Consider the following 21,617-nt stretch of genomic DNA (forward strand, 5'->3'; position numbering starts at 1 on the left):
TTGCATGGAGGGTCGAGAATAATGTCACGTATAAGAAGGTGTAATTAGACGAATGACGAACACTAACTTCGCTTAACGAAGGTTTATTCAACACTTGCACGTATAAGAGCGCGGAGCGAATTGCCTCCGGCCAGAACACATACAGTATATATACAGCTACAGAACATTCCAGTACAATGATTCTTGACATTTGTGGATACTTCTAGAATGCACTCGAATCGAATACAGAAATTAAAATTGTACAGTCCACGTGATTTCTGAACTCACGACCCTCCAGTTTAGTATCATAATCACTACACCACGGTGCTACTCAGCTTCTTCTGCGATATTGCTCCCTCTGTGAGATAACAGCGTCTCGGTGTTACGTCGTCCTAGTCCGGGAACGAGTCATCGGTCCTGCAATTCTTCTGGCGCGGGCGTCATCAAATATCAGCCGCAGTTTCTCGACAATAGCGCACCACATGTCCCTGTCGTCCGCAGTGGAAACATACTGGTTGGTTATCCTCGGTCCTCCAGACGTCAGTCTTCCTTGGTGCCCAAACAGGTTCCTCATACAGCATTGTAGGAACGTAACTCCGCCTGGGTCTCGACTTTTTCACCGTTTTAAAGGGAGGTGAAGGACGAGAGATTGAGTTCAATGTCTGTTCCACTTCCTCCCTTATGACCTCATGAAGAGGTACTGAGATCGATACCCAGCGTCTAATGTCGCAATAGAAGTTGCGTATGCTAAAATTGCCGGCACGGTAACTCAGGGCGTTCGCTCAGAGGGTTAGCTGCCCTCTGCAATAAAAAACTGAGTTAATGGATCAACGACCAACTGAAACGGGTGTCTTGCGACGTCCGCCAGGAGCAGATGCAACGAACGAAAACGAACAAAATGAAAATTTTTTTAAAGAAAAAAGAGAAAAGAATACCTGTTGCATGGAGGGTCGTGAGTTCAAACCTCACCTGGACTGTAGAATTTTAATTCCTATATTCGGTTTGAGTAAATTCTAGAAGTATCCACAAATGTTAAGTATCAGCCCGGTTGAAAAAGAAGGAGGGGGAGGAGTAACACCTCGTTAAAAAAACCTTGGTTCACCTGGCCCGGGTGATAGTATCTCGGGCCCCTAGCCTGGGATATGGTGAAGACTTCAACGGCAGCGAAGGCGGAGAAGATAGACTTTGGTACGGCGGAGCTGGCGGAAGAGGCACCTTTTCTCTTTGGGTACAAAAAGAGTACAAGTAGTGACTGAACCCCAGAGGGGCGGCTACAGACAGCGTCTGACTAATGGTGAGCGGCTGACTTAAGGCTGGCCATCCTACTGCCTATGTGGAAAGTAACGGGAAACTACCACATTACATTCCCAAGCAGTACATGGTATGTCTCTCCATGTGAAAGATTCCGGAGTTAAAACTTCCCCTCATTCTGATCTCCGGGAGGGGAACACATTGAGAGTAGACATATTTGAAAGGAAGAAAGGGACAGTGAAGGGAGGAAAGATACGGATTGGAACATGGAATGTGAGGACACTTCTGCAAGCAGGAAAGCTAGAGAATGCAAAGCAGGAGATGAAAAGGAACAGATTAGATGCCCTCGGTTTGTGTGAAATGATATGGGGAGAGAATGGGGAGATAGAAAGTGGAGATTATAAACTCTTTTACTCAGGGGAAATCAAGAGTGGTGAAAACGGAGTAAAAATATTGATAAGGCAAAAGTTGAAAAATAATGTAATGAAGGTACAATATATTGATGGAAGACTGATGACGATACGACTGAAGGGTAGTTCAAAAGATTTGGTATTAATACAGGTATATATGCCAACCAGCCAGCTCAGAGATGAAGTGGAAGAATATTATGAGAAAATACAACAACTCATCGAGAAAGAAAATAGAAATGCCTGCGTTATCATAATGGGGGACTGGAATGCAGTGGTGGGTGAAGGAAGAGATGAAGATGCAGTAGGAAAATTTGGATTAGGAATAAGAAATGAGAGAGGTGAACGACTAATTAGTTTCTGTACAGAAAAATCATTAGCAGTTGGTAACACGTTATTTGAACACCACAAAAGGAGACGTTACACATGGATATCAAATTGGAATAGGGAAAGATATCAGTCGGACTACATCCTGATACAGAAAAGGTTGAGGAACTGTTTGAAGATTGCTAAAGCTTATCGAGGAGCGGATATAAATTCAGACCACAACCAAGTAATGGGAGAAATACAAGTAAAGTTGAAAAAGGTCTGGAGAGGTAAGGAAAAGCAAAGACTAAATATAGAAAGACTCAAAGAGGTAGGAAAGGCATCAGATTTGGAGGATAGATTTATGGAAAAATGGCAAAGAGGCAGTGTTGATGAAGGTGTTAATGACAAATGGATAAAATTGAGGGAAGGACTCATGGACTCTGCCAAAAAAATACTAGGAATTAGAATATCCCAAAGCACCAGGAACGAATGGATAACAGAAAATATGTTGAAAAAGATGGAAGAGCGGAGAAAGTGGAAAAGTGTAGAAACTGAAGAAGGTAAAAGGAGATAAGGGAAACTGAATAATGAATTAAGAAGAGAAACTGAAGAAGCAAGAGAAAAATGGATGAAACAGAAATGCGATGAAATAGAGAAAATGGAGAAAGAGGGAAAGTATGAAATGATGTATAGACTGGCTAGTGAGATAGTTTTTGAACGTAAGAGAAAGACGAATAACATGGAAATAGAAAGAGCGGATGGTAATCTAGCAGAAGAACCACAGGAGGTTTTGAACAGATGGCAAGAATATATTGACTGTCTGTATAAGGGGGATGAAATGCAAAGCGAAATTAAGGTTGAAGAGGAACAATATGTGCCGGAAGATGGAAAGGGATTTACCATCTTGGAAGCAGAGGTAGGAAAGGCGCTGAAGGAGATGAAGAATAGGAAAGCATGTGGAATTGATGATTTACCAGCAGAACTGTTGAAGGGTCTGGGAAACAAGGCAAGAAAAGAAATAGTCTACCTCTGTAACGAGATAAATGACAAAGGGGAATGGCCTGAGGACTTCCGTGCAACAGTTATGATACAAATAGAGGAAAAGAGAAACACTAGAAAATGTGCAGAGCACCGGACCATCAGTCTAATTTCTCATGCAGCTAAAGTCTTGCTGAGAGTGTTGAATAGAAGGCTATATGGCAAGCTGGATAGAGGGATCGCAGAGGAGCAGTTCGTATTTAGAAGAGGAAAAGGAACAAGAGATGCTATCGGCCTATTAAGAACTATAGTGGAAAGATATATAGGAAAAGGTAGAGAAATCTTTGCTGTTTTTATAGATTTAGAAAAGGCTTTTTACAGAGTTCAGTGGAACAAGTTGGTGGATATTTTGAAGAGGAAAGGAGTAGATTGGAAAGAGAGACGACTGATTCATAATCTATAATTACATCAGAAAGTAAGCATAAGGATTGGAAATGAAATGTCAGAAGGAAGCAGCATTGGACGAGGTGTTAGACAAGGTTGTTGCCTTTCCCTGCTGTTGTTTAACATATACCTTGAAGAGATTATTGCGAAAAGCTTAGATGGGAAAAGAGGAATATGTATTGGTGGAAAGAGAATATATACGATTTGCTGATGACATGGTATTAGTGGCAGAAAGTGAGCGGACAGTGAATAACATGCTGAAAGATCTGAATGAAGCTTGTGTGGAATATGGGATGCAAATAAACACAGCAAAAACAAAGATTATGGTCATCAGTACAAGATGCAGACTGTCCAATATTAAAATAGGACAAGCTACCATTAGCCAAGTAAGTGCATTTAAATATCTTGGAAGCACAATAGCCGGCCGGAGTGACCGAGCGGTTCTAGGCGCCACAGTCTGGAACCGCGCGACCGCTACGGTCGCAGGTTCGAATCCTGTCTCGGGCATGGACGTGTGTGCTGTCCTTAGGTTAGGTAGGTTTAAGTAGTTCTAAGTTCTATGCAACTGATGACCTTAGGAGTTAAATCCCATAGTGTTCAGAGCCATTTGAACCATTTTTGAAGCATAATAACTGAAGACTTGAGGTGTCACCATGACGTGAAAAATCGAATTGCCATAGTGAAGGAGGCATTCAACAGAAAGAGGAGACTCTTATGTGGTAAATTAGATAAAGGACTAAGGAAAAGGCTTGGCAAATGTTTTGTCTGGAGTGTGACACTATATGGGGCGGAAACAATGTCGCTGAGACGTGAGGATGAAAAAAAGTTAGAAGCATTTGATATGTGGATGTGGAGGAGAATGGAGAGAATAAGCTGGATAGAAAGAGTGAGTAATGAAAGAGTATTGGAAAGGTTTGGTGAGAGAAGATGTCTGCTGAAGGTTGTGAGAGAAAGGAAAAAGAACTGGTTGGGACATTCATTGAGTAGGGAGTACTTGCTGGCAGATGCTTTGGAAGGATTGGTTTGTGGGAAAAGACTGAGTGGAAGAAGGAGATACAAGATGTTAGACGACATAAAGGGAAGAGGAAATTATGCAGACCTGAAGAGGATGGCAGAAGACCGGACGGCCTGGAGAACTACCATGTGAAAACCTGCCTTTTGGCAGAACACTGATGATTATGGTGATGATTGTACTGGAATGTTCTGTAGCTGTATATATACTGTATGTGATCTGGCCGAAGGCAGTTCGCTCTGTGCTCTTGTATGTGCAACTGCTGAATAAATCTTCTTTAAGTGAGGTTAGTGTTCGTCATTCATTTACACCTTCTTCTACGTGACATTATTCTAGGGGAGGCGTTGGGTACTGGAACTTGTGATAGCGCACATTATCGACGACACAGTGGCTCCCATCAGGCCACGACAGAGCCGCCGTTTACGTGGCGAGAAACCCGAGTTAGAGCCATATTCAAAAGATCGCACTCTATCGGAGACAGAGGAAGAAGAGGACGTTAGGATGACAGCAACTGTATACCACCACATGAGACAGCCTTCCGGGTTCTCTGGTGACGATGGCCAAGATCCAAACAAGTGGCTGAAGGTATATGAGGGCATAGCCAATTTTAAAAAATTGGATGACACCGTGTGTTTGACTAACGTATTTTTCTACTTGGAGGCCACTGCCAAGCAATGGTACGAGAACGAGGAGAAGTTCACAAGCTCGGAAGTATTCCAGGCGGAACTGCGCAAGTATTTCGGCGACACACAATGACAGAAGTGTAAGGTTGAAATTAAACTAAAGTGCAGGCCACAGCGTCCAGAAAAAACTACAGCATCCTACATTCAAAACGTCTTGGAGCTGTGTAAAATTGTGGATCCTAGAATGAAGGAGGAAGATAAGGTTGCACATCTCATGAAGGGTGTTGCTGAGGACATGTATCAAGCCCTACTCCTGAAGGAGGTTTCGACAGTAGACGACTTCATAAAATGGTGTCAGAATATCGAGACAATGCATCAAAAAAGAATTACACGCAAGAAATTTGAACGGCTTTCAAACTTCGTATCAATGTCTGTGATGGAGGAAGCGACTGATTTCACAAGTGTCCTTCGTCAGATAGTGAGAGAGGAAGTTCAGAAGGCACTTGGGTTGCACGGTGAGCAAAAAACCGAGACGCTTCAAGAGGGCATAAGGGAGGAAGTGGAACAGACGTTGAACCGAATCTGTCGTCCATCATTTCCCTTTTAAACGGTGGAAAAGTCGAGACCCAGGCGGAGTTACGTTCCTACAATGCCGCATGAGGAACCTCTCTGGGCAACAAAGAAGACTGACGTCTGAAAAACCCAGGATAACCAGCCAGTATGTTTCCACTGTGGACCATCGTGCCATGTGATGCACTATTGTAGAGAAAGGCAGCTGATATTTGATGACGCCCGCGCCAGAAGACAGCAGACCGACCTTAGTCGACGCCAATTCCGGGACAACGAAGATGAACAAGAAGTGTGGGTGCAGGACGACGTAGGTCACCATCGCCGCAAGCTAGCCGCTGGAGAGGACGCTCACCATTACGCCGATTAAGGTCTCCATCGCCGTTTAGAAGCTCCAGTAGATCACCTAGCCGCCGCAACCTGGAAAACTAAAGGGTGCGACCTTCCTTGGAGGTGAGGCCGCTGAAGAGAAAAATCCTCCGCCGTCCATCACAACAGAAATGACAGAAAACTACGTCGATATCGTCATGGATGGCCAACCAGTCCAAGCTTTTGTGGAATCTGGAACATCATATTCAGTCATTTCGCCAGTTGCAGAAAACCGTATTCGTCGACAGAAAAACATCTCTGCTGAAGGTGGCTAATGGGAAATATGTAAAACCTACAGGAAGATGTATGATTCGTGTGGGTATAAGTGGACATACTAAGCCCTTAGAATTCATCGTCTTACAAGCGTGTAGTCATGACGTCATTCTAGGATGGGAGATTTTGAAAGTTTTTCGGGCAATTATAGATTGTGGTCGCTCGAAGATTATGCTAGCCGAGATGAGGTACTGTGGACAGGAATATGTGCATCCGAGTGTGTGGAGACTATGAGTGCTGGATGATGTGATCATTCCTGCAGTCAGCGATAGAAAGGTAACTGTATCAACCCATGGATCTTGTAGTGGAATGTAAGAGAAGCATATCACTGAAGAATAACTTGGTCATCCCAGCCTCTGTCGTCTCGTTTAAGAACTTATTCAGTGAATTGTGTATAGTTAACTGTCGCCGAGAACCGAAATTCCTTCCAAGACGCTTGTGCGTAGCAAATGCTGAGCCGTTAATTACAGAACTGCTGAGCGTCATAGAAACCTCCCATGCCGAGTCTGTGGGCGAAATTAGCGCTACCACTACGAGACAAGATCTTCTTCTGAGACAAAATTGTAAGTTGAGAATTATTGCCGCATAGAGGTGAGGCAGTACATAGTGTTACAACTGACGGTTAAAGGGATGACAGAAGGTAATGAAAAGTTATATATAAGGATGGTTTTCAGGTATTCTTTGGCGACTTTGCTTATGACCACAGCGTGATGGTTGACTCTTTGAAGGGACACATGCGGACAGTGCGATAGGGCTCAAGGAAGAATTTCTTTTCATATAAGCTATTTCTGGAGATGCACGTAGTTTTGAGACTACACATAGAATTAGTAGTGATATATTGGGACGTCTATCAGGAATACGGCGCTAAAATGCCCGTCTATTTGAGGCTTGCACAAACAGCAGGCGAAAGTTGGAAGGTTAGAGTTTAACGTCCCTTCCACGTCGTAAAGTCATTTGATCTCGTACACAGATATGAGATAGCAAAGCAGCCGGGATCTTTGCGAAAGAATAATCCTTTTTTCCTGAATAGTTTTAACGATGGTCTGACAGGGCTCTTGGTCTCCACCTTCTCGTTGGCGTATGAAGACTACAATAACCCAAGACTGCAGTGAACAACTCTCATGCCTACATCCTCTCTGACAAATAAGGGGTGTCACTAACAGACGATTAACTAACAATGATCACTTCACCAACTGTGTGCTAACGTTACCGTCATCAGCTGAACAATTTAGGATGACGTACAGAGCTGTTCCGTATCGTGTAATCATAATGCAGCGTCACTGTGTAGTATATATATAGTGTTAGACATCATGGCAGCTTTTGTTTGTACTCGCCTCATAAAAGATACGTTCCATAGATGATTCTACTTAAAATGAAGGAAGGAATATAGCTCAACGTCCCGTCGACATCGAGGTCTTTAGAGACGGAGCACAAAGTCTGATTCGGGAAGTATTGGAAAGCAAATCGGCCTGACCCTATTCAAACGAACCCACTCGGCATTTTTTTAAAACTAACTTAGGGAAATCACCGAAAACCTAAACGTGACTGGTCGGGCGGGTATTTGAGCCGTCGTCCTCCCGAATGTTCTGTTTAAAACGTATTTCATATTAATCTTTTAGTCAATAACAAGTGTCTGTAATACTAACATTACTATAAATTACTAACATAGCTAGAGTTTGTTGATTTTTATTGTATATCACATACTTATTCCTAAATTCACCATCGAAGTGCAAAAGTGTAATTCAAGATCTCACAATTGACATTCACATTTTCTGAATACAGTTTCAGTCGAAAAATAGAAATGCTTCTGTGAACATTTTTAAGCAAAAATAGTAATTTTATACAAAGAAGTGCTAAGAACAAGGTGTTGATAATGTAACTGTAGTGAAGCTACTTCGACCCTCTGGGCGTACGGGGCCGAAAGGGTCAAGCACAGTGAAAGAAACAACTAGAAAGCCAAATAAACAAAGGCGATAACGCCAAAGTATTTTGTGACCAGCTATTATACTTTTTTTCGTTGTTATTAATTTACTCCCTCATACAACGAGGATGGGGCAGCAGCGATACTGCTTACAAATTAAGTTAGCTGCTGAAAAGCATGGAATGAACACAGCAGTTACTGGTTTGGCTGCAAAGTGATAGTCATTAAGCAAAAAGCATTGAAGTACAGGGCAGAAACTGAAGGTACGTAAAAATTTGCAGTAAATCGCGTCTAGAGGAGATGATAGGTAGTTGTCTGAATGTTAACTAACGTAGACGCACGTTTCGCGTATGTAATACCGCCAGCGCGCTCCTGCGGCTGTCTTCATTACCAACTACAGGCGACATGGAGCCGTAGTTGATACAGTCGGCTCTCAGATGGCACTGCCGACCACAGCGTTTACACACAGCTGAGTGTCACAAACGCACAACGCTGATACGCACAACACTTGAGACGCTGGAATCGAGATTAGATCATCGGTTCAGATGTTTTTTAAGATTACGAGAACAGCTGACTAAAGCAAAAATACGTAAACTGTAATCACAGCTTTATGGGACTCTGTGTGGGGTATTACACTTGGGAAACAGGCGAAGTTGGAAACTGAGTTTTAAAGTGAATATTCTTTGAGTTTTCCGTCACGATGTATTGGCATTCTGCATATATTTATTTTGGTTTTCCTTGCTTGCGGAGTTTAGTACTTGAATATTTGTTTGTAGCGAACATCTATTCACTTTTATGGTGAGCTGGAAAGTAACTTTCTCAAAGAATGATATAGTATTCGTTATATCCGGCGTAATTTCATTTTCGTTGTTTTCTCAGCAAACATTATTTAATAGTTAAAGTAACCGATGTGTTATTATACGATGTATGCAACGTTTATTTAGTTCCGCGGTTCCTTCGTTTATTTTCTAGGTTGTATTGTCATGCGAGTACTTTTCTCATAGCATTAACCTGCTATTTACATCTTTGCATAACTATTGGGGTTTTCTGATATTATTTTTGCCTCTTTCATTGTTCCAATACAACTGAATGAAACATACAGCAACATTGAGAAAAGAGATTTTCATTTTTATTCATTATTGCAAGCAGAGACCCCCGCCTTTTCCAGAAAAACTACCTTTCTGCAATTTTTCTGTATAAGTAAAGGAAATTTGTAACCTAGGTTTGATGCAAATGACCGTTACTGAAAAATATTACATAAATGAGCTATGTAGACTAAAAATATTACACATAGCAAATTAAATATTTCATCCTTTGAAGTAAATAAATTACAATTTGTACAAGCTTTCTAAAACAATTTAAATTACAACAAAATCTATGTCTTAATTTTTTGCGGCAGCTACGGTCAAATGATTTTATCATGATGTATAATAAAGAACAGATCTTTTTTGCCCCTATTAAATTATTAATAGTGCATGAATCATTAATAGGAAATGAAACCTACAATTAAGTGTTGGGAACACATTTCTTTCCAAGAATTGTGTTATTATTATTTGACTTTCTAGCTGCTTGTTTTGAGCGCATCAAAATCGTTGATAATGTCACTGAAGTCAAATTTAGGAGCTGTGTCGTACTGTTTCGACGAGACTGAATTTGACAATCTGCTTCACCTATACTCGATATTTAAGTTGCTGAAACTGCACTGAAATTGATATAAATATCCTCAAAACTATTTCAATGTTTCGATAAGCATCGCATATCCCATATTTCAAAGAAAAAAATCAAAATATTCAAATGGGAATCTGTGTCAGTGCTCTTGATCAGCTATATCATAACTAGCTCAGCTGTATCGATGTTTCTGTTATATTTGGTACTAAAATCTGTTGCACATAATTCAGACTAAGATATTGAGCTCCCATTTAACTCTTTCCAGGAAATTAAAGTGAGGTGAAATGTTGTGTTATACGTAAAACCTGTTTCCCATTTCACTCATTATTACATTAAATATTTTGAAGCAGTCCGGCTTACACAGTTTCACTGCATTCCTAGTAGGCGGAAATCGGCAAAAATAGGAATCTTTCTGTTAAACAGCGTATTATTTGCTTCTAGACCCGGTGACTAACCTTGGAGATCCCATTTTGTTGGTGCATAAGTTCGTAGAGTTTTTGTCTTGCATGTTGGTATTCCAGTTGCTATGGGTTTGTTTATCGATTGTAGTTTTTTATTTGTAGTTCACTGTTGCTATCTGAGTTTTCATGTTGTCATTTTGTCATTTGGGATAGTGGGTGGAGCTGTGGACGCTAGAAAATAGAGTTCCAAGTGCAGAAAATGGAACATTTCCATCATATTCTTCTGTTTAAGTTCCGTAGAGGGGTAATAGCAGCAAAGACAGAAACATTTGTGCCGTGTATGGAGATAATACCATTGGACAAAGCGCTACAAGAAAATGGTTTTCTCGTTTTAAGAAGAATCGTTTTGGTACTGGTGGATCTCTACGTTCAGGAAGGATTGTTTTGAACTCATTACTACACAATAATCCACAACAGTGCATTCTCGAGCTGGCAAATGTGATGAATTTTTGTCATTGTTACGTCATACGACATTAACATGTAATGGGGAAGTTTCAAAAATCGAGTGTACGGGTACTTAAAGCTAAGCCAAAATCAAAAAATCACTGGGTGGCTATATGTGCATCTCTGCTTGCTCGTCATAGGTTGAGTCGTAAACAGAACCGATAGTTCACACCCGGTCTCGTTATTGGTGACGAGAAATGGTTTCTTTATGCGAACATAAGGAAAGGAAAGCAATGGTCAAGCCCAAACAAAGCAGCGACTCCTCTTACAAAGACCTGTGCGCATCCACTAAAAATAATGTTTTGCATCTGGCGGAACAGCGACGTTTTGGTGTATTACGAATTGCTTACCAGAGGTGTAACCATCATTGGTGACATTAATTGTCAACAATTGAGACGTCTTGCAGGCGCAGTCCGAGAAAGACGCTCAGGAAGACTACGTGAAGTGATGCTACTTCACACTAATATTCGCCAGCATTCTGCTTGAGTGCAAAAAAAAAATACTGTACAGGACTTGGGTTAGGAAATCATCCAGCATACACCTAATTAACGTGACGCTGCGCCCTCAGATTTCACCTTTTCCGCTCTCTGTCGAACAATATTCAAGGAATTTCCTTTCCGAATAAAAGTACTCTCCAAACATGGCTCGACGAGTTCTACGCTTCAAAACCACGTGATTTCTACAGTCACCGAAAAGTTACCCCAGCGTGGCAGACATTTCCATATAGTGATGGAGAATATACAGGGTGTTACAAAAAGGTACGGCCAAACTTTCAGGAAACATTCCTCACACACAAAGAAAAAAAAAATGTTATGTGGACATGTGTCCGGAAACGCCTACTATCCATGTTAGAGCTCATTTTATTACTTCTCTTCAAATCACATTAATCATGGAATGGAAACACACAGCAACAGAACGTACCAGCGTGACTTCAAACACTTTGTTACAGGAAATGTTCAAAGTGTCCTCCGTTAGCGAGGATACATGCATCCACCCTCCATCGCATGGAATCCCTGATGCGCTGATGCAGCCCTGGAGAATGGCGTATTGTATCACAGCCGTCCACAATACGAGCACGAAGAGTCTCTACATTTGGTACCGGGGTTGCGTAGACAAGAGCTTTCAAATGCCCCCATAAATGAAAGTCAAGATGGTTGAGGTCAGGAGAGCGTGGAGGCCATGGAATTGGTCCGCCTCTACCAATCCATCGGTCACCGAATCTGTTGTTGAGAAGCGTACGAACACTTCGACGGAAATGTGCAGGAGCTCCATCGTGCATGAACCACATGTTGTGTCGTACTTGTAAAGGGTCATGTTCTAGCAGCACAGGTAGAGTATCCCGTATGAAATCATGATAACGTGCTCCATTGAGCATAGGTGGAAGAACATGGGGCCCAATCAAGACATCACCAACAATACCTGCCCAAACGTTCAATCTGTGTTGATGACATGATTGCACAATTGCGTGCGGATTCTCGTCTGCCCACACATGTTGATTGTGAAAATTTACGATTTGATCACGTTGGAATGAAGCCTCATCCGTAAAGAGAACATTTGCACTGAAATGAGGATTGACACATTGTTGGATGAACCATTCGCAGAAGTGTACCCGTGGAGGCCAATCAGCTGCTGATACGTGCCTGCACACGCTGTACATGGTACGGAAACAACTGGTTCTCCCGTAGCACTCTCCATACAGTGACGTGGTCAACGTTACCTTGTACAGCAGCAACTTCTCTGACGCTGACATTAGGGCTATCGTCAACTGCACGAAGAATTGCCTCGTCCATTGCAGGTGTCCTCGTCGTTCTAGGTCTTTCCCAGTCGCGAGTCATAGGATGGAATGTTCCGTGCTCCCTAAGACGTCGAACAATTGCTTCGAACGTCTTCCTGTCGGGACATCTTCGTTCTGGAAATCTGTCTCGATACAAACGTACCGCGCCACGGCTATTGCCCTGTGCTAATCCATACATAAATGGGCATCTGCCAACTCCGCTTTTGTAAACATTGCACTGACTGCAAAGCCACGTTCGTGATTAACACTAACCTGTTGATGCTACGTACTGATGTGCTTGATGCTAGTACTGTAGAGCAAAGAGTCGCATGTGAACACAAGCACCGAAGTCAACATTACCTTCCTTCAATTGGGCCAACTGGCGGTGAATCGAGGAAGTACAGTACATGCTGACGAAACTAAAATGAGCTCTAACATGGAAATTAAGCGTTTCCGGACACATGTCCACATAACATCATTTCTTTATTTGTGTTTGAGGAATGTTTCCTGAAAGTTTGGCCATACCTTTTTGTAACACCCTGTATTATTGATCACTGAAGTCTCCGTCATGTGTCTCTGTTGTGTTTATTAAAAAATTTATGGAAAAACTCTAAGAATTTATGCACCAATCTAATACAATACTGTAGCGGAAGGAGCAGCAAAAACAGCTTTGTTGACACACAGCCCAAGTGACGCATGTTCGGTAGTAGCTATTCCTTTCTGTGCTACTTGAACAAAATGACAGTGACAACAGCGTGCGTTTCTAATCTCGGGCCGACGCTTCCTCTCGCCGGTGGAGCAGGAGAATTCGCGTGCCTCTGCCAGTTAATTTGTTAAGTCGTCTTCCTCATTTTTTTTAACTGGTCAGTGTTTAAGCCCGTGTGCCTGCACCCTTGGCAGGGGCATATCTCGCCATGGCCTCGGTACAGTCCCGATTGCAAGTCAAAAAAGGTGTGGCTGTACGATTACTGCAAGTAAATTAATTTATCTGCACTTAATTTAAGCACAAGTGCTACTCCTGTTTGCTAGACAATATTTATAAATAATATACATTAAATGCAGTATTGTCCATTAAATTCTCTTACGTCTGCCCCATCGACAGTGTTTATTGAATTAGCTACAGCAGATATAGATTCAAGTACAATTCTCTTTTAGAGCCATGAAAAACTGGTATTGTCAGAATTTGGACATAATCTCCAAATCATCACAGAGAGCACCAAAAAGACGTTGATCTTCAAATCTCTCCACTGTTTCCCACGGACTGCGAGAGTCCATCTTGAGTAAAGTGGGAATCGAAGCTGGGACTGATTTTGGTAATTTCCAAGAATGATTGTCTCTCGAAGTCGCGGCGTCCAAACGATACATATCGAACGTGCGATCCTAAACGATCACGCGACTCTGGTGGCGGGCGTTATGAGTATGTTTACGGTAGTCACTACAGCAACGACAAAAGCAGTGCGTAAAGAAAATACTTGTAATTACAAAGGAGACGACTTACCTTGCACGTTGTCGGTGTTGTCGTCATGTGAAAGTCCATGTGATGTGTACGATAAGGGAACAATTCCCTTTTTGCCTTTAATTCGCGGAGGTGTGTAACTTGTAGCAAGCAAGGGAACGACGGAAAACAGATAAAAATGACGATCACAAATAAGTGATGATAACTCCCGCCACCAGAGTCGCGTGATCGATTTAGGATCGTACGTTCGATAAGTATCGTTTGGACCCCGCGACTTCGACAGGCAATCATTCTTGGAAATTACCCTGCTTTTATACCGCTCATTGCTCGGAATGCAACAATGCTCTGTAATTGTTAGACATCATTAAAGCTTACAACGAAATGAAAAGTAGCCGAATGACAATATAACAAACATAATCTAAAACATAGGCACACTTATAGTTGCCGTATAATAATAATACTCGTAAATCTTAAAAGTTAGAAAATAGTATTAGCTTAGGTAACTACACACACCTTTCAACAATCAGTTGTTCATGCCCCCATACTTCTGTGATGAATCAGTTTGATTCCGTGGATGTTTGCTTTCCTTAAAAAGTCATAAAATTCGGAACAGCTGTATTGCAGATTAGCTTTCACCATCAATTATGTTTTCTCCTCTTACGTTTGAGTTTTCTCAGACGTCCATCTCTTAATCATCAAAGAAAAGACACGTTCAACTGCTGCATTTGCACGGGGAAGATATTATGGAAATTCCACAATCTTAGAAATATTTTCAGAAGAAATGTGTTTAAATGTGAAGTGATAGAACATTTGTAACTAACACTTATGAATGACAGTTTTCTATTCTAGGCTGACATTTCTCTGTTTGCTGAAGTGCGACAAATTGCTGCACATTAACACACCCTTAGTACAAGTAATTATCATTAAATTTGAAGTTTTAAAAATAAATAAATAATAATGTGTGAGAGTCTGTTTGTTTAAATTTAATTCAATTAAAAACAGATTTATATTACATTGTTTATCACATTCAATTATGAAACGTAAGTTACCACCCTGAAGTTCCGATTTGAGAATGCAGTGTCGTTTAGGCATTACGGACTTGGTTACAGCCTAAATAAAGTGAAATAAGAACCTATTAGTTGTACTGTACATCTTACAATAGTCACGCCAGCGAAATACATACGAAAGCATCGGGGTTACCGCTAAGCAAATCCAGCACAGTAATACCAAATTCAGCGCAAGTATTACTGAACTCTCTAACTCGAACATATCATCAAGCAGGCTGTGTAAAAGCATTTCATAATGCGGCGCGACATGGCGTCTTAGATTAGGGATGCGATATTGAAATAAACTACAGATACTTTTAACAACGCCCGAAATGTAAAAATATATTTGTTGAAACCTCACATGACCGATAATTTTATTTGATTTCTGAAAGTCGGAACATTTAGGACTCACCGGCGGCATCCAGTGGGGACAGAGGGGACCGGACTCCAAAAAATGGGAGCTGTACCGGGCCAATAGGAACGTGTGGTCACTTGAAGGTGTGGTAAAATCGACGTCTGAAATTTGAGGGGAAGAGGCAATATTCTGGCTCCAGTTTTCATAATTCTGAGCCCTCCTGTATTCTCCAACGTCTTCTTAAGACATTATACAACTTTATGTTCAGTGCTCACTTATAACGATGATGAAATGACAGTAATCTAAAATACGCTGAACATCTGTACTTACATTTATGCACTCGGAAAGCGAGTTTACAATTTCTGGAGAAAAATTCTTCGGATATCAGTACAATTGCCTGCCTTTCCATTCCCATTCGCGAGTAGCGATCGGGTCGAAATACTATCGCTGAGCCAACATATGATCTCGAATTTTTCCGATTTTTCCATCAGACATTTCGTAGGATATATGGCAGAAGAAATGACATATTGATGTACTCTTCTTAAAACTCTCGTTCTCTGAATTTTAATTTCAAACTTCCAAATTTCTCCTTACGACTTCCTGTCCTATCGTGGTTCGAGCGAAAAAAGCCCACCTTCGAAAACTGCGCAAATTACTCAGACAAACAGCTGAGATCCCCTCGCCGATCTAGTAGCGAACAAGATCGTACAATTAGTTAGATGTTGTTGTTCTTGTAGTTTCCACTCCGAAAATTAGTTCGATGCAGCTCTCAACGCTTGGTTTTCATGTACAAGCCTCTCCATCCCTGCACAACCGCTACAACTAGTTAGATTTGAACCTGCTTAAGTTAGGCAAGTTTTGGCCACATCTTCAACAGTTACCCTCCACACTTCCCTCTTGACGCCTAAGGACGTGTTCTGTCAACCGATCCTTTAATTTAGGCAATATGTAACAAAACTTTCTTTCTCCATTTCGTTCCAGTACCTCCTCATTTGTTATTCGATCTACCCACCTGATCTTCATCATTAATGTACCGCACAACATTTCAAAAACTTCTAATCTTGTCTTGTCTGAACTCTTTACCATCCATGTTTCACTTCCATATAAGGCTACAGTCCAGAGAAATATCTTTCTGCACTGTATTTTTATTTGCTCCAGACGGGTTTCGCCTTTTACACAAAGGTATCTCCAGTGAATTTAATCTGGATTGACAAAATCTTGTGCTTATGTGTGAATATGTAGATTAGAAAAAAGTACATGTCAATTTACATGTTCTGAGAGGTGGCACACCACGCTCTACTTATCAGTCAGATTAAAGTTCACATTTTAGGTCATGATTTCCGTGTTCCGCAGTAATACATTTGGTATGTCTGATTTATGACTTTTTTACTTGGGGAAATTGTGGGCAGAATGTTCTTATAGCTGCATGTGCAATATGCAGACCTGATAGCCAATCCAGACACAGCACAGGTTTTCCCACACAGGGGGAGCAAGCCTTCACGTTGAATATCCTAAGAGGAGCCAAACAGTGACTTCTAATCTCTCTCGTGTGAAACTTCTATGCGAGGGGCTGTAGTGAAGATGATGGAGAAGAGGGAGAGAGATGAATGGGGGCCATAAATGCTGAGTTTAGTGACCTGGCTGTGTGGGTGATTCTGCGAAGCAGCACTCAGTGGCCGAAGCATTCACCTCCTTCCATTTAAGGTCAGTCAGAAGGTCTCGCAAAATATTTTACCTGGGCCAAGTGGTAGTCTGTCGCAAAGGTGGCCAGTTGGAGGAAAGTGGGTGGAGGAAACCATTTAAGAGAGAGTGCTGTAAAATGAGCCTTTGTGCAAACGGTGGGAAGGCCACAAAACTCCGTGCATTCTCATGTTAGAAGCTGGCACAATAGCGACAGAGCAGCTGGTGCACGCCAGGAAGTGGCCAGGTTCTTTTAGTCAGTGGCAAAATATTTATTTCATGGGCACGAATGACTATGAAGCTTAAAATTCTTCTTTCAGAAATTGAAAATGGTCAGCCCGGAGAGATTAGATCTCTCCATAAATGAGGTACTGTGGTCCTGTCTAGTTGGATGTCTTTTTTTTTTGTCAAAGCTTGACTATGCTTACCGTGAGAATGACGCATGCCTAGTCTAAGATCTTGTTTTTTCAGACAAGATAAATTTGGAACAGCTGATTGGCTTCTCTCAGGATATGCAAAGTGGAGGCTTGCTCCCCCAAGCGTGGGAAACCCCTTGCTGTGTCTGCATTGGCTACCAGGCCAACAAAATAGTCAAGAGGGGAGATTCAATGACTAGAGGATAGTTTGAGTGGTTTGTGCAATGTGGGAGCGGTTTAGTTTTTGCTACACTCATGCTCATAAATTAATGACAATGCTGATACATGGTGAAACAACGCTCTGATGGGCGGTTTGCGGGTTTAAATCACCTCGGGGTATGACCATGCGGTGCATTTGACCTGCGATCGTCGCACGGTGGCGCTGGCAGCAGTCCACATAGGCAGAGGTGTGTTAGTGCATGTCAGAGTATGGTGCAGTGAGTAAGTGTGCAGATGTTTTCAGACGTGCTAAAAGTGTCTGTGTGTTGAAAATGGCTCAAGAAATACATACTGATGATGTTATGAGGGGAAGAATACTAGGACGACTAGAGGCTGGTCAAACACAGCAGGTCGTAAAACGGGCCCTTCATGTGCCACAAAGTGTGATCTCAAGATTATGGCAACGATTCCAGCAGACAGGAAACGTGTCCACGCGCTACAGTACGGGACGTCCACGGCGTACAACACCACAAGAAGACCGATATCTCACCATCAGTGCCGCAGCCAAGGGAACAATTGTCTCCAGACACACAGTCTATAGACAACTGAACAGACATGGCTTTTTCGCCCGGAGACATGCAAGGTGCATTCCACTGACCCCTGGTCATTGGAACAGTGGTCCCAGGTTATGTTCACGGACGAGTCCAGGTACAGTCTGAACAGTGATTCTCACCGGGTTTTCATCTGGTGTGAACCAGGAACCAGATACAAACCCCTTAATGTCCTTGAAAGGGACCTGTATGGAGGTCGTGGTTTGATGGTGTGGGGTGGGAATATGATTGGTGCATGTACACCATTGCATGTGTTTGACAGAGGAACTGTAACAGGTCAGATGTATCGGGACCTCATTTTGCACCAGTATGTCCGCCTTTTCAGGGGTGCAGTGGGTCCTACCTTCCTCCTGATGGATGATAATGCACGGCCCCACCGAGCTGCCATCATGGAGGAATACCTTGAAACAGAAGATATCAGACGAATGGAATGGCCTGCCTGTTCTCCAGACCTAAACCCCAACGAGCACGTCTGGGATGCTCTCTGTTGACGTATCGCTACACGTCTTCAAACCATTAAGACGCTTCAGGAGCTCCGACATGCACTGGTGCAAGAATGGGAGGCTATACCCTGGCAGCTGCTCAACCACATGACCCAGAGTATTCCAGCCCGTTGCGCGGCATGTGTACGCGTGCATGGTGATCATATCCCATATTGACGTCGGGGTACATGCGCAGGAAACATCGGCGTTTTGTAGCACGTGTGTTTCGGGACGGTTTTCTCAACTTATCACCAATACCGTAGACTTAAAGATCTGTGTCACGTGTGTTCCCTATGTGCCTATTAGCGCCTGTTTTGAGAAGTGCCACGTTGTGTGGTACCACATTCTGCAATTATCCTTAATTTATGAGCATGAGTGTAATTCGGCTCCTGTACTTAGGACTGGTGGAAAGTGGTTGTGATTCTTTGTTTCTTCGTCTTCTGGTCCTCCTCTGGTGGTGGACTTCAGATCTTTCCCTAGTGGGTGAGACTTGTGGTCTGTATCCAGTGGTGGAATAAGAGCCAGTTTACTAGGAGTCTACTGTACTGACAATGGAAGTGCGTATCATCTCGGACACATCACGTGTCACAAGGCTGAACTTATTCTTCCCCAGTCGGCCGTCTGACGTTTGACAATTCCAACACCCACTGTTCTGCCTGTGATCAAATTACCTTGGCCACACTAGCGAACGGGTGCACCTCCCGCTAAATATTCCGGGATTTCAGGGCTCTGATAGAGAAGTTTCCAGCGTTATAATAATCAGAACGCCAGAGTGCGTAATTTGCAGGTTTTCCAGGATGCGTCAGAACATTACAGCTGCCGCGGAGCACTGCTCCTCGCCCAATGTGTGCCGTTTTCTGCTGCCGCCTGAATCAAGATGAAATGCTGAAGTGTTGCTGCACCGTCATAGGGTTGTTAAATGATATTCACAGCTTCCTGTTCTCAAGTGAACCACAGTTAGTGGTATACTCGGTCGTAGTTGACTCCATTTGAACAGAGTTTGGCCCTACAGTGGATTCATGTAAACAAAGTCAGATTTCGTTGTAAAAGGGATTAAATGGCTCTGAACACTATGAGACTTAACTTCTAAAGTCATCAGTCCCTAGAACTTAGAACTACTTAAATCTAACTAACCTAAGGACATCACACACATCCATGCCCGAGGCAGGATTCGAACCTGCGACCGTAGCGGTCGCGCGGTTCCAGACTGTAGCGCCTAGAACCGCTCGACCACCCCGGCCGGCTAAAAGGGGTTAATTCAGGGTAGAATTTGTATAGCTCCCACCCCAATGTTTACATTGCCAATCAAAGACTATTCCTTTTCTGATTTGTGATTGTCATTTTTATGTAAGATTTATCAGTTAGTTGTAGTTACAAAAGGACTAATAAAGCCTGTCATTATTTTGTAAACTCAAATACGTCACTGTTCTCTTTCATATTCCGTCTACTATTCACTGTTTTTCTTTAATTGTGGTGGCACATAGGTACACGAGAAATTTAATGTTCAGTCTTATTCAGTTAGTTAATTTGATTATTAATCTGTGCCATGAATACATTCACTAATACGTACATAAAAATTAAGGGTATAGCTCACGATTTGAAGGTTATTGAGAAGATAATACTTTTCTTCATGTAAACATAATAATATTTAGCATCACTCAGACATATATTTATGATTAAAGCAAGCGATGACTTCCAATATCACATAAAAATTGTATATTTTCGGATTAAATCTTTTGAAGATGGCTAACTGTAATGCGTGTAGAGGAAAAAAAAGGTTGAAAAAATCAGCCTACCAGTTGCAAACCAAAGGTTTATTTAGCCCTTGACCTAGATTTCGATATTTCTAAAAAACACCTTCTTCAGAAGGAGCCGGCCTTGTTACATTACGTGGTGATAAAATACATAAGATGAAGCCGAGCGGCTCCTGTATTATATCAAATGGACATAAAAACAAAACATATATGACAAAAGCCATCGACTTCAGCTAATGTATTTTACCACCACTTAATATGCCCACTCCTTCTGACGAAGATATTTTTAGAAATATCTAAACCTAGGTCAAGGGCTAAATAAACCTTTGGTTTGCAACTGGTTGGCTGATTTTTTCAACCTCTTCAGGTTTATACATTTGCTGAATCGCAGCCATGTTTAGATATTGAACAAAAATTGCAACGACGTTAAGAAAATTTTCTTTTTCAGAAATGCATTTCTTGTTACTGCGAGTCTGCATTTTATATTCTCTCTTCTTCAGCCATCATCAGTTACTTTGTTTCCAAAACAGCAGAAATCTGCGGCTTATAGTGTATCGTTTCCTAGTCCAACTCCCTCAGTATCGCCTGACTTAATGCGACTGCTCTCCATTACCTTGCTTTACTTTTGTTGGTATTAATCTTATGAATTCTTTTCAAGATACTGACCATTGCGTTCAACTGTTCTACCGAGTCATTTGCCGTCTCTGATAGAATTACAAAATCGTCTGCAGGCCTCAAAGTTTCCATATCTTATGTCTGAGCGTTTTTAGGTCCTTTCAAAATTTTTCCTTGGTTTCTTTTGCTACTGCATAATGCATAGATAGAATAACATAGTGGATTTCTGATCAACTATAGTCAGGTTTCCATACAAGTTGTAGACAACATTCTGCCGGCCGGGGTGGCCGAGCGGTTAGTAATGTCCAGGGGACCATCATGCATTGCGGTGACTTCTGTGTGATTATTGTCTTTGAAGAGACGTGTCATTTCTGTTCGTCTTATTGCGTATTTCTTTCAGTTAACTTCTGTTCTATACTGTAGCAATTATTTCTATGTATGGTCCAGGTTCCATCGAGCTATGTTACTTGGCAGTGACACATCACGCATAACTTACTTTCTTCCTTCAGTTTTGCACACCAGTGTATTTGTAAAGTAATGTGCAAGTATAGTATTCGGATCTT

Source organism: Schistocerca cancellata, chromosome 1 (genome assembly GCF_023864275.1).
Source record: "Schistocerca cancellata isolate TAMUIC-IGC-003103 chromosome 1, iqSchCanc2.1, whole genome shotgun sequence".
NCBI classification, from domain to species: Eukaryota; Metazoa; Arthropoda; class Insecta; order Orthoptera; family Acrididae; genus Schistocerca; species Schistocerca cancellata.